This window comes from Thermobia domestica, chromosome 3, assembly GCF_964235325.1.
Source record: "Thermobia domestica chromosome 3, izTheDome1.hap1.1, whole genome shotgun sequence".
NCBI lineage: Eukaryota > Metazoa > Arthropoda > Insecta > Zygentoma > Lepismatidae > Thermobia > Thermobia domestica.
This window is the reverse complement of record NC_137456.1, coordinates 318522783-318534964: the sequence shown is the minus strand read 5'-3', so window position 1 is coordinate 318534964 and position 12182 is coordinate 318522783.

Here is a 12182-nt window from a genome sequence, read left to right as displayed (position 1 = left end):
AATGTCGTGTTAGGTGCATTTACAACATGTCAGGCACGTCTGGAACAGTACAAGTACCTGGAAATGTTGCAGGAACGTGTTTTATATTTCGACACGGATTCTGTAATATTTACACAGAAGCCCGGAGAGCCAACCATTGAACCTTCTACGTACTTGGGATGCTTATCGGATGAGATGGAGTCTTATGGACAACGAGCATACATCAAGACATTTGTCAGTGGAGGACCGAAAAATTACAGCTTAGAAATATACAACCCGGACACCAACGTCACCAGTTACATATGTAAAATTAGAGGATTTACATTAAACTACAATGCAAGACAGCAATTAAATTTCAACACGCTAAAAGAAATGATTACAAATCAATGCCGTGGACAAGTCACCATTACTATCCCCCATAAAATATGCAGGAACAAAGACCATACCATCGTCACACGCAAAGAAGAAAAATGTACAGCATCCGATACACAAAACGTCGATTTAAAGAACTCAATTCCTATGATACGGTTCCGTACGGGTACGTTAAAAAACAGAAGATGGAACTGGAAAAAGAAGAAGATAAAGAAAAAACTGTAAACACCCAATGAGGCCGCCATTTCTTTTTTTCCTTTTCCTTTTCTTTTTCCCTCCTTAACCACAAAGCAGTAACACCAAAATGAAGTACCCACAAGAAAATGAAGTACCCACAAAAGTTCATAAACCATCAACACCACCATCAGTTGAAGAAATGCAGTCATCTCGTATCCAAGGAGGAACCTTGACGATAAAGCAGCAACACCAAGAAAAATGCAGTACCCAGAAGAGTTCATAAACCAGCAACACAACCATCAGTGGATGAAATGGTGTCATCTTGTACCCGAGGAGGAAGATGAGCCTAAACAGATACATCTTTTACAAGTAAGTTTTATTTCTCTCTTATCAATATTGACTCCTTTTTATTGTTTCAGAAAAAAGAAATTCTTAAAGTAATCCGTCGTTTCTTCTTTTTCTTTAGAGGATACGTCTACAAGATTCGAAGATGATGATGCGTCCAAAATATTCATTAACTAGATCCTGTATTTATTATGTTAATAAATTGTATGAGAAGACCACATACCTTTCGTTAAAATACAACAAGTTGAAAAAAAATATGTTTTATTATTTCTTGAAACCCTGAACACTTGTTTTCAAATCATGGTAATCTTGAAAACTTAAGGTGGAAAATATATCCAAGATTTGGTTTACATGATTTTGTTCGAAAAATTAATTAAAGAATTTTTAGTGTCCAAAATTTGGTTTTTAATTTAGTTAAAATTGATTTGAAAATATTCAAATGTGGTTTACATATTTAGTTCAAAACTTGTTTTTAAAAATTGGTTCGAATTTTTTTTAATTTTTAGTTCGAAAATTTTTTGGTTTGAAAATTTAGTTCGAAAGTTTTTTAGTTTAAAATATTTTTTTTCGTTCGAAAAAATTTTAATTTTTTTAGTTCGAAATTTTTTTGGGTTCGAAAATTTTTATATTCCTTTTAGTTCGAAATTTTTTTGATTTGAAAATTTAGTTCGGAAGTTTTTAGTTTAAAATTTTTTGTTCGAAAAATTTGTTTAAATTTTTTAGTTCGAATTTTTTTTGAAATTTTTGTTTCAAAATTTTTAGTTCGAAAATTTTTTGTTTGAAAATTTTTTTTTATTTTTTAGTTACAAATTTTTTAGTTCGAAAAAATTTTAGTTTAAAATTTCTTGCACTCTGCGGAACCGTTTCGAAAAGAATCGGAGCAGTTTAGGTAAGAAAAATCTGGCAACACTATTTCCATTAATGAAGCGCTTACTGAGCGTTTAAAAAATCGCTTAAACTCACAACAATGTGTTATACAAAATCAACAAGCGACAAGAATGGACCCCTCTTTCATCATTGTTTCTTCCAGAGACATAGGCTACTAATTCAAGGACAAGATCTCCACACGTAAACATATAAGGTAAGAACCATCATACTCGTAAAAGGAAATGATAATATTTAAGGTGAACTTCAGTACATATCAATAAAAGGGAACAAAATTCCAAAATCCCGGTCTAGGGTGGATCGCCGTCATATCACTCTGAATTTCTCGCATGTGTTGCAGCTAAGATCATGTGGCCTCTATCAACCAATCAAAATTGAGGTACCAAAACATTCATCTTACCCGCAAAGGGAACGAATTTCAAATATCGCAGGGTCTAAGATCATGTGATAGCTGTCAACCAATCATAAACACTCATCTTACCCGTAAAAGGGAACAATTTTCAAAAATATTGGTCATAAAAGAGAATGAGGTATTTCCCCCGCGGGGTGATTCATGACGTCATACCACGTGACCTGGAAAATTTGAATTTCCCGCGTGGGCGGGGCCTAAAGTCACGTGACCTCTGTCAGCCAATCAGAATCGAGGTACCAAAGAAGTCATCTTAGCCGTAAAAGGGAACAAATTTCAAAAATCCTGGTCATAAAAGAGAGTGAGGATGAGTCATTCGGGCGAACGTCGACCACTACTCACGCAACATTTTTTCAACTAAAATGACTTAATATGCAGAAGAGGGTGGTTCTGGATGCTGTACTTCAAACGATACTTAACTTCTGAAGGAATGTGTACGTCCGAGGAAAGCACCTGGTATCGACCGCAGTGCCTCCTTCGTGCTAGAGATGATCGACTGCTCTAAAGGTGTTTATGAACCTCCGGTGATATGCAAAATTTCAACAGTAATAGTAAAGAAATTTGTAGACGTTCCGATGAAAGTACCACAATAACCAAATCACGCTCAATCTATAGAGAGGTGTATGAAACAAGTCACAGAGGCAGCAGCAGAAGTCTATACGCATGGAAACTTGAGGGGTATATGATAGTTTAAGAAGCAAGTCTACAGATGATGTCCGAAAATGAATCAAAACACAAGATAATGAAACTTTTGATAAATTGCTTAACTTGTGCGTAAGTAGTATTGCTTACTTGTTGCTGATTCTTGAATAAATTTGTATTAAGTAAAACAAAGAGAGCTTTGACAAAACGTAATACAAATGTAGCATATATATTGTAATACTGTAGTAGTAAGTAAGAAGTGTACGAACTGTATGATGCATTAGTTACAAAATAATTCATTATAATTGAAAATTAGTAGTTTGTTAATGTGTTTGAGTAAAGTATTTTTAAGATCAATGAAAAATATGTTTCTCAAGATTCGTAACAGAAGCTACACACTTCAATTATGGAGAAGTTTTTACTGAATGTTTTGTTCACATGTTTTACTATAACAATTATAGGATATAGTCTAAATACAGTCTTTCAATACGTACGTGTATATATGCATAAATTTTAACGAGTTTTTTCTCAAAGTAATGGTTATATAATCTTTCTTACTGTACCTCTAGCTTTATTAGTATGTTTGATGATTAATAAAATGTTTCATACGGAACCATAATTTCTTTTATAGCATTGCATAGCATTTTTGAACTATTTCAGTATAAAATTCAGAAAACTGCTCTTGTGCTTTATTCAAATCTTGATTTACGTAGCTAAAATTTCTTTAATCACAAAACTAAGTACGGATTTGAATTTCTCATTCCTAAAAAATACTTTTAAGACCCCCATCATGAAAAATTGCAAAAAGGATATCTCACCCCCAAAAATGGCATGCCCTATTGACTATGTAATACCTGCGTTCAGATCGATAACCAGTTGCCTATATCTATTTACCTGCAGCATCAGAGGAATTTATATTCAACTTAATTTGTTTCTTGATGTGTTCATTTGAATTTACACAATTATTCAGCTTTCGATTTATTTAGAGAGGCAATACGTTTCCAAACAATACTTAGCAGACGTCATTATTCTTGAAGTCAGTGTGGATATTTCAAAATTTATAATGGCTACATTGATACAATTATTTTCATTCTTTTGTTTCGGGATTGCAGTTACAGAAATATGGGAGTGTATAATTGAGAAAATATTGTTAATGTTTTGCGCTCAAAGTGTGTGAAGCGATTGTGAACATTGTCACTGTGTTTCATAACACATTTTATATAAATATTGTGAAATCGAGGGAAATATACCAATCCCTTTCATAACAAATTCAATAACAATAATCCTGAAACAAAGTGATGTATCAATAAAGCCAATATACATTCAGATACATCCATACTGACTAACAAGAATAATAGACTGTATTGAGTATTATTTGGAAACGTAATACATCTCAAAATAATTCGAAAGCTGAATAATTGTGTAAATTAAAATCAATACATCAAGAAACAAATGAAGTTGAATATAAATTCTTTTGATGCTGCAGGTAAATAGTTACAAGCAAATGATTATCGCTTTGAACACATATATTCACATGGTGAATATCTTGCAACGCTGAATTTTAAATCGGATCCCATTGAGTGCCCAAAGTGCACGTTTGTGAAGTTTAAGTACACATATGAGATTACAATCTGGTTAATTTTGTGCACAATCAAAGCGACATTTCTGTGCAAAATTGAAAATTGAAATTTTAATTTGAATTTTTGAACTGTTAGTTTTATTGTACATATTTTCAATATAATAAGACTTGTACAGCAATCTTTATGCTTCTCCAGTGGTTTATTTTTTCATGTCTCTAGTGAATATATTAACAATTTTATGAAAATTTTTAATATCACTGTAACTAAAAAAAGTATCCCTTTTTCGCAAATTTTGAACACCCTGTTTTCGGCCACTTTCAGGAGGAGAGAAGTAATATTTGGGATTTTTTCATCCCACAACTGTACACCAATTTTTACAAAAATCTAAGATCATCAGGTCAGATTTTATCACTTTATTAGTTGATTTCACATGGAATGCACCAAATACAAATATATGACTCTTATAAATTTTTAAACAGTCTGAACGTTTTGCGTGTAGCGCTACAGAACAAGAATTATATTGATAAAAGTTATCTAATGTATCTGTTTTAAACACGTCGTATCTTTGCTTGCTTCTTGTGAGGAACATCTCGGGCAAATATTGGAATCAGCCAGCAGAAATCCGCTAACATTGAAACTGACAACTTTCTTTTGCAATGTTTGGGGGCCGCGGTGGCTCAGTGGTAGAGCGTTCACCTCTGGTGCTTGGGGTCCCGGGTTCGATCCCAGCCCCCGCCAAGTGAGCTTTGTGGTGGACAAACACCGTGTGCGTGGGTTTTCTCGGGGTTCTCCCGTTTCCTCCCACTTTCTTCATTCCACCATTTCATTCATTACTCATCATCACCGTCTCCTTTAGCCTAACCGGCATAACCGTGGGACGTAAAACTCAAAGATTTCATTTCATTTCATTTTTTTTCTTTTGCAATGTTCTTCCATCGTCAAAAGATCAAAGGGATCAAGAATTCACTTTAAATACTTGAAGGTTGGAGTGGAAAAAATATATTTTGAGTGACATATTGCAGCCACGTTTTCTCGTAGGCAGATAGCAATTCCTCTACTAATTCTTTGTAATTTTCAGCTCAGTAGTTGCCCAAGAATCTCATACAAACATTACGAAAACAATGTCAAACATAGAGCTCATCAGCACTCAAAATTTATTCATACACGTTATCTTGCAGTAGGGTATTCGCGGTCCATTAAAGACTCCCTGCTAAATCTCTTCGGTACTTAGACCCGGAAACATTTGGGCAAATATGAAAATGTACGTTCTTTCCTGTTCATGGACTTCCCATTTTCCTTCATGAGTTCAAGTTTGATGAGCAGTGGTGGTAACACAATTTTTTGTGGGAGTTACATATGAAATGTTTACTTCGCCTGGCAACAAAGCTGTTCGTCGTGGCCATTCCTTTTGAGTGTAAGGATATTCTTTGCACGACTATCCCACTCACATATGTAACAACTGTACTTTGTATAGCCACTCAGTAGACCAAGAAAAATTGCCATCACCTTAAAATCACCACAAACTAACCACTAGTGTCACGATATTCTGCAAGATCGAGAACGCCTTTAAACATGGGATACCTAGAGATGCATAAGCAACAGGGATTGATGCTGATATCTCCGTACTGTTCTACAGGAGCACATCGTAAAGACTTGTTATGGAGTCATCTCAAAACAGTCTCCAATCTTCTACTTTGTACCGAATCTTTACCTCCTGCATCAAACCTGTTACATCCTTGCAAAATACTAACTCATCGGTGCAGCAGAAATATTTTGCAAGATCTTTTTGACGATCCTGTAGAGTTGATATCCTAACTGTCTTCCAGAAGGATCCACTGCTGTAACCTAGATGCTAGGAGCGCAGCTTTATTCCTTGGCAATTCCAAATCGCTAATCAGGCCATGAAGATCGGCTTGTGTGAGTCGGTATGGTTCAGGACATTTGGTTTTCGGCTCAAATGAAGTATCAGTGTCACTGGTATCTGGAGCACGTTCACCTTCACTTTCATTCTCTGTATCACTTTCCGTCGGAATGGAAGCCGGGAAATCGGGAACAGGCAATCCTTCTTCATGGGCCACTGTACGAATGACAGATCATATCACTGGGTATTCAATCTTCCTCTTCTTCTTATGTATACACTTCTTCAAGCAGGGTAGCATTCAAAAGTACCAGTCGTGATATGATTTGTTTGTTCACGCCAAATGGCGGGCACAGAAAACCGCATTGAAACGTTCTTCCGTTACCTCCAGGCACTGGGAGTAGATGAACAATTCGTTCAACAAACGTGGGGAGCCAATGATTTATGCTGGTCTCCAACACAACACCCAAAGCATAATAAATATGATGTTACACACTGCAGCTGTCAATCCAAGCTTGCTTGAACCACAAATCACGTTCGCATATATGTAACACATACTGTCCACCGAACTTTTACAAACGTGGGCATTGCTGCTCTTTCCTTGAATCACCGACACTTCGCAAATGAAAACAATACGTACAACAAGCAGAATGTCCTCACTCACTACTTAAAAATTCCTGGTTAACCAGTAACACGGTCGGCCAAACTACTGCTTGAAGCACGCCACGAATACGATTAGGGACGTTAGCTTGAGCTAGTTGCAACTTGCAATCATTAGCTCACGTGACTCATGAGACGCTTCCACAAGCCTTTGATAACGTGCAGCGTTCCCAATGCAACAAATACTTGTCAAGAACGACACTTTTTATCATGTAAAACAATAACTTCAAATCATGTACTTATAATGTCACATAGCGTTATATGCAACATATAAAACGATAAATTACTCAGAACTGTGAGCCAAAAGATAATTTTAAGTGCGATTTTCGCGTTATGTGTCCAAGAATCAATAAACAACGGTTACTTTTGTTTCTATAACGTATGAAAGAGGAGAAAATGTTGAATAGTGTAATATATGCTTATTTTTACATTAATTTAGTATACTTGCGTTTTAATCTTGAAATGCAGACTAGGCCTTCAACGCTGCAGTAATCATACTTTCCTGCAATATAAGTGAGATACATCACGTATAAGCACAGTTTTAATTGAAATTACATTTGAAGCTTCGTCAGAAAATAAAAATATATACTATTTAACTAACAAACTATGTATATAATTAATTGGCTAAATTTCAAAATATAACTTTCGTTACATTCTTGGATATATTTCAAAAATGAACTACTCTTTCGAAATATAACTATTACGTGGGCGAACATAGTGCTAAATACACACAAGGAAAGTTATTAATTAACTTCTAGTAACTTTGCGAAAACAATTCAACATTCTAGAACCACAAGAACATCACAGATAAAAACTAAATGACAGTCACGATTTTAATATGATATATACTGAACATATATCTAAGTTTTCTTCAGGTTTATTTAAACATAACTACTCACACAAGATTCCCAATTTATGAATTTAACTATTTTCTTTCTGCGCCACGGTAAAATTCTTTATGAGTATATATTCTTCATAATCAATACCATCGCATATTAGTATCACTTAACGGTATTTTCTCTACCAGTAGTAGTATATTAAAAGCTGAATAGATGTAGTTTAGAATATTATAAATATGTTACTAATTAAGAAGAAATACTTTCCATGCTTAACTCCAAAAATGGACTAGAAGGCTATGCATATTTTAAAAGCACTTTCAGTGAAACACGTGGTGAGTGTTCACTTCAATATTTGATCATATTCTATTGTAGGGAAATAACGCAAACATTTATATAATTAGAAATATAGTATCTATTTTTTGAGTCATACTGAAGATGAAAGGAACTACTATCGCTACTCATTGAAAATTAAAAAATACAGCTTTTTCTATTGGATGACCCATTTTATTGATTACTTGCCAATGTAATTTTCGCATTCACGAATAATCAACTACATTTGTACAGAAGAATGCAGAGAGAATATATATATATATATATATATATATATATATATATATATATATATATATATATATATATAGACACAGAGAGAGAGAGAGAGAGAGATTCTTCGCATCAAAATAACAGAAAAAGTTCATATGAGTATAAGGCGAAAAGTGAATAGTTTCAGAGCTAGGCCAGTCAAAATAAACAAAAAATATCAAGAGGCCCTATGTCCAATTCAAGAGACTGTGGATGGCGGTCTTTATCAGGGTGAAGTCACCAATACGTAACCCAAACAAGCCGATGCAATTAATGTTCAATGTGTGTACAAATTTTTCCAATCAGGGTGAAATTCCCAGACAAGTCATCAACCGTATTTTTAAATATACTCTGACTTCAAGATTGATCCAAAGCAGGCAAACATAAACCTTCATAGCAGTGAACACCGAATCCTTTGGTGTTAAGTCGGAAGTATTAACGATCGTCGTCAACAGCACGGTCTATCGTACTTTTGAAAACGCATGGTGCGATGTTTACTTTCACGCTTATAAGTGAAGAAAACGTGAGACATACCGTGACGCAATACATATCATCACACGTTAATTCGAACACAAAGAAACATGGAGCTGTCAGTTTCTAAAACTTCCGGATTCCCTGCGAAGTATTGTTGTCAAGGTTTACCTCCTCCCTACTTTTGTCCATCTTGAAATCAGGGTATATCTGAGAACTCTATTGAAAACATATCTGAGAATTTCACCCTGTAGGGAATACGCTGTACACCTATTTACAATTGATGAAATAAGAACGTATGGATTATGTATGCGTGGCTTTCTTTACGCTGATAAGAACCACCATCCACAGTTTATCGAATTCGAAATACGGTGTATTCATATTGAGTTTTCTCGCGATTTTTTACACCCCTAGCTCTGAATCTATGCCCTTTTCGCCATACGTCCATATTAACTTTTTCTCTGCTTTTGATGTAAGGAAACACCTTCTATAATTAGTCCGTATAGTTCATTGGACCCTGAATATATATAGGTTATGTTACATATCGGATATATATATATATATATATATATATATATATATATATATATATATATATATATATATATATATATATAACGAATCTAATGGCCTACAGCCACATTATTTAATTCATGCATAGAGTGGATGCCCGCGACTGATTAGAATAATTGATGGACATTTTCCGAGAAACAATGTGCCCCCCGTATTTCTCTTTCTTGTAATTAGATCTGTCTCTCGGCCTTATGGTTTTGCGTTTAATACCATTCTCTAAGGGAGCAGGATATGCCAACAGCGCGGCAGAGAGAAGTCTCCACCTACCAGTTACCTACTAGTAGAGGTAGACTGCTAGCAAGCCAGTCCTCTCATACCCTGCGGATACGGTTCAAGAACGTTATAAATCAAGCTCACCTCCCGCTAATATTCACCGTTGCCCAGATTTCTGGCATTGGCATCCGTGTGCTACCGAATCCCACGGTATGAACAAGCCTAGCAGAAGTCCAATCAAATCCGGGAGCCCCAGGCATGCCAGAAGGGGTTTATTTAATTCCCGCCTTGCTATCTCTCACGTTCAACTGGCAACGAACTTCGCGTTTAGAGGTACCACACATACGTCGAGATAGTCTTGTAGCTAATCCTGGGTTCTATGGTACGCGTTAGATGACCATCTGAGTTGGTGCCGACCCATTTCTTACTGAATTTGCTCCCTTCAGCAGGATCAGAACCGTTGCTCCGATTCCTGTGGTACACACCTCCCGAATCTCCGTTCAATTCCCCAACTGGCAGGAATCCGACTGTCCTCTCTCAGTAGGATCGTCGAAGCAATGCGAGGCTACCTCTAAGTATATTATAGGTACACCGTACATTGAAAGAGGCATTGACTGTTTGCTCAAGGCACATGTTGTCATTTGGGAGCCGAGTGTTCCAAGGGGAACGCGTCTTCTCTGGTAGGATCGCCCAATATGTTAGATAACGCTATCTACTGAGCAAACATGTCATCATGAGAGCCAGTCGGACCTGAGGCTACCTATCGGTATCGTGTTTGGTAGCATATACACATCGTAGCATAGCTATCTTCCGAACCTAATTGATGTGGAAGACACAATTTAAGTGGCCCCACCACACCCACTTTTAATAGGAACTTCCAAACAGTATCGGAATTCCTCTAATTACGGTAGAGGTAAACCACACATTACCAGAACCAAAGACTGATGTACACTGTCTCTGCAAGACAGACATTGTCATTTGGGAGCCGCGTCTCCCCTCGTATGCCTGCTTAAACAATACGGGGCTGCCAATCTTTAACGTATTTTAGTAACGTGTATACATTGTAGCAAAGCAACTTCACGATTTTAATGTTACATGTAAATCAGAATTTAAGTGGGACCTGCAAAACCAGCTTCAGTAGGGTCGTTGAAGCAGTATGGAACTTTCCCTAATTACGTAGAGGTACATGGTACATTAGCAGAACCAACCCCTGATGTATGTAGAGCAACACTCTTTGAAGACAATCACCATTTCGGAGCTGCATCTCCTCTGGTAGGGTCCTGAATTCCTTGCACGATAACTACTTCGAACCTTGGCAACTGAATTTACGTCATCTAATTATGGTAGGAGTACATCGTACATTACACGATCAAATGACTGATGTAGACTGTGTCCCCAGGAAAACAGTGGCTGTTTGGAAGTAACCAGCTTCCCTGAGAGGGTTCTCATTTCTGCACACTATGATCAAACAAACCAGGACGCAGTTCACTACCTATACACATCTGAGGTAGGACTATGGGTTGGGATACTAGGTATCCCATTCTGGATTTATTTGCGTGCATTACACGCTCTTTGATGGCAGTACCTACATCATCCTCCCCGTATGGCGTTGGATCTGCCCCTCTGGGCACCCCAACTACCTGCTCTTTCGTACGTGTTGAGGGAGCACGTATCCTTATCTCCCGGACCCATGGACACAACCTAGTTTCCTATTTCTGACAATAGCAGAGTCTCATTTCCGCCGGTAGGAGCTGCAGACAAAAACTACCTTCCTTACTGAGAACATAAAGAGGTCACACGTACTTTTCAAGATGTAATGGTACGAGTTAGGCCCCCATTTCAGATAATGCCCAAGCTTCACATCCGCCAGTAAGACGTCTGTACAGGGCACACCATGCATCTATGAAGAGTAACACGAGAGTATATAGAACATACCTACCTCCCCAGTTCCTAGGAGTCAAAATATTTGCAATAACGGCACGTTATGAGAGAGTCCTTCCTTCTCTTTGGTCAGAGGCTCGGGACTGGCCATTGTAGGTGGTGGCGCCATATATATATAATATATTCAAGTATAATAAGTCTTAAATTGCGTGCATTTCAAATGTATTTAATGTCAATTTCATGCGAAATAGTTTTTTTTTAAATCATCAATTATTCCTCTGTTGTGTACTAAGGAAATTTGTGTTTCCTCAGCCTGTAAAGAAAATCTGTGACCTCCCTCAAAAGCCGCGTCTAGTGTGCTCTTTTTTAAACCAATGTTGTTGCTGTTAGGTTTGTGATTAGAAGAAATCATTTTATTAACTTCAATTTTCTGGTCAATGGTGCGTAGTCTGTGTTTCTCCTGCAACAGGAGAAGTACCGACACGAAAAAAAAGTTTCAGGATCATCTATTTTATTCTCTGCCACAACAGGACTAAATGTGTGAAAGTGAAAAGGAAGAGTTATATTTTTAGCAAGTTCATCTCTATAACTGGATTGAAAAAGTGACTATTCAGAGTTCCGCCATCTTATTAGCCATGGAGGAAAAATCAAGTTGAGCAAGAGTTTTCCATTCGAGAGGAGCCTCGCCTGCGTTAATGTTGTGCTGTTTTTGCGAG